Source organism: Monodon monoceros, unplaced genomic scaffold (genome assembly GCF_005190385.1).
Source record: "Monodon monoceros isolate NGI ecotype Baffin Bay Population unplaced genomic scaffold, NGI_Narwhal_1 Super_Scaffold_22, whole genome shotgun sequence".
NCBI lineage: Eukaryota > Metazoa > Chordata > Mammalia > Artiodactyla > Monodontidae > Monodon > Monodon monoceros.
Genome location: NW_021703779.1, coordinates 46,665,646 through 46,668,759, shown reverse-complemented (window position 1 = coordinate 46,668,759; position 3,114 = coordinate 46,665,646). Strand labels below are relative to the sequence as shown.

General features: G+C 42.2%; 1 non-coding gene across 1 annotated transcript; it reads right to left on the bottom strand.

Moving 5' to 3' along the window:
- Positions 1-785: 785 nt before the first annotated feature.
- On the bottom strand, positions 786-858 carry TRNAG-CCC. The gene has a single exon. It is a non-coding gene; the product is annotated as a tRNA-Gly (tRNA).
- Positions 859-3,114: the final 2,256 nt, after the last annotated feature.

Here is a 3,114-nt window from a genome sequence, read left to right as displayed (position 1 = left end):
TGGACCTTAGCCCAATGACTGGGGTCCTTATAAGAAGAGAGAAATTCAGGCACACACATGTGATGATGGAGGCAGAGTGATACACCTGCAAGTCAAGGAATGTCAAGGATTGCAACCACCAGAAGCTAGAAAGAGACAAAGAAGGATGCTTTGCTAGGGCTTTCAGAGTGAGCATGGCCTGCCAATACCACTTCTAGCCTCCAGAACTGTGAGACAATACCTTTCTGTTTTAAGCCACCCAGTTTGTGGTACTTTGTTATCTATATCTAAATTAAAATTAAATCTAAATTTTAAAAAATCTCCAAGTGTGATTCCAATACACCACAGGTTGAGAACCACTGGACTGAATAATAATCATAACCATCCTCGACTCAGTAATAATTCTCCTTTAGAAGAGCAAGTCCTGGTGTTGAGACAATCAGCCATCCTTTTGGGAAAAAATGAAGTTATCCTTACATCATATCAAATTCACTATAATAAACTCTAAATGTATTCTAGAAGCTGGGGACAAGACAAAATCCCTACTTTCATGGAGTTTCCAATCTAAGGAGAGACAGACCATGAACATATAAAGAAATAAGTTGGGTAACTTCAGTAAGAGGTGATCTATGAAGAAAATAAGTCAAGGTAATGAACTGGGGCACATCTTTTTTTGTTTTTGTTTGTTTTATTTTGGCTGTGTTGGGTCTCAGTTGCGGCACACGGGATCTTCGTTGCGGCATGCAGGATCTTTTTAGTTGCAGCATGTGGGATCTTTTTAGTTGTGGCATGCATGCGGGATCTAGTTCCCTGACCAGGGATTGAACCTGGGCCCCCTGCATTGGGAGTGCAGAGTCCTACCCACTGGACCACCAGGGAAGTCCCAAACTAGGGCACATCTTAATGTAGAGAGGGTGGTTAATTTAGTTAAGGTGGTCAGGGAAGGCCTTTTGGAAGAAGTAATATTTGAGCTGACTCTGAAGGTGTCAGCCATAGGAAGATCTGGGGGAAAAGAGTTCCAGGTAGGAGAAATGTAAACGTTGAGAAGGAAATGAGTTTAAGGTAGGTTAAAGACCTAAATGGAAAGCACTATAACAGAATGAGAAAAAAAGATAATATGGTTGTTGCCTTGTATAAAAAAGGTCTTCCAAAACAATAAACAAAAAAGAAAAGCCATAGAAGAAAAGATTGATGTAAATATATCAAGTGGCTATACAAACATTCTGTATGATAACTCCTGTATGCTAACACAAACCATAAACATGTTACATACTGTGGGAAAATATCAGCAATATATATAATAGACAAAGGGTTAATATCCAGAAATATAAATGACTCCTACAATTTAATATGGCGAAAACAAATAAACCTGTAAGAAAAACTAGGCAAAGGTTACAAAAAGTTCACAGAGGATGGGCCAATAAACATCATATAAAAAGACATTCAACTGCACTAGTGAGGGAAAATGCAGAGTTAAAAACAAACACGAGTTACCATTTTTTTTCTCCATCAGATTGGCAAAGAGTTTAAAGGTCAGAGTCTTAGGAAATGTGAAAATACACTGCTGATGGGAGTGAAAACTGGCACAATGCTTTTGAAAGGCGATTTGGCAGTATGCAATTAAGATTGAAAGTGGCCCAGCAGCTCACTTGTGAGTGTCCCCCTACAGAAACATGCCTGTACACAAGGAGGCCCCTACTGGTATGTTCACTGAAGCTCTGTATTACTGAAAAATAAAACCACTTTATTTTTTTTTATTTATTATTTTTTTTTTGCGGTACGTGGGCCTCTCAGTGTTGTGGCCTCTCCCGTTGCGGAGCACAGGCTTTGTTTTCCACGAAAGCAGTCCCTGGTGCCAAAAAGCTTGGGGACTGCTGTAAAACCCCTCAAAGAATTCTAATAACCTCCCGTGATGTACTTTACTTCAATGTCTGTGAGTACTTTTTTATTTTGTAATAATTTACTGACAAAGTTTACTGCCTGAGTGCCAGAAGTTCCTGTCCCAGTGCTCAGGCCAGAGTTAATATTTGTGCACATGCTGCAGGGACAGGCTCTGTTGACAGAAGGGCAAGATTGCCTCTCACCACAGGTCCCATCACTGCCCCGATGCAGAGACTGTCCTTTCTCTCAGGGCTATGGCTACTGCCACCCCTGCTACTGCTTATGCTACTCCTGCCACCATTGTCACTGGCCCAATGTCCCCCAACGCCCCCCGCTCCGGGCCCCATGGGGTCCCAGACTGCCCCAGATGTGCTTGTATATGCCAGGCGGCCTGGCCAACTGCTCAGCATGCACATCACCTGCCGTGCCCACAGGCTCTGCTCACTGCCACCCATTGTATCTCTTCTACTCATGTGTATGCTCCATTGTCACACTGGACTGTACTTACAAGACACAGGTTCAAAGATAAAATTATTAAGAATGTCAAGACAATGACAGGAGAGCATTAAATCAAGCCTGAAATCCTTTCTGGGAGCAGAGCTCTATACAGGTGGCACACCCCTAAAGCTGGCCCTGGAGGAGTGGGTTGGTGTTCTCAGCTACCTAGTTTGGCACCTGGGGGACCATCCTGCTAGTTTTTATTCCAAGTGAGTATAAACCATATTTTGCTTCTGTGATTCAAATTATGCAAAGAACTGTCGATCACCTTTCCCTATGACATGGATCTTAGAGCTACCAGTTGCTGTTAGATTCATACAAGGAGTGGTGAAAAGCCTGGAGTATGGCCCTGTATTGCCAGGAACCCCAGCTTGCATACATACTAGCTATGTGGCCTCGAGCAGGTGGTTTAAAGTCTCTACACTCAGCTTCCTCATCCATAAAATGGGGATAGTACTAGTACCTACCTCATGGGGTTGCTGTAAGGATTGAGTGAGTTAATGCATGTAAAGAGGTTAGAACAGTGCTTAGCGCACAGTAACTTCTCAGATGTTATTTGTCATCATTTTGTCCTTTGTTTTCACTGTCTTTGTACTTTCAAGTCCGTTTTGGAGCAAGTCTGTTCTTCCTCATGTAATGTTTTCCCATTTTTCGCCATCTTTCTTCATGTATTTTATAGTCCACTTTGGCCCTCATCATTTTTCCTCTCAACAGTTATATGTACTTATATGCAGACAGATGAATTGGAAAAGAGCT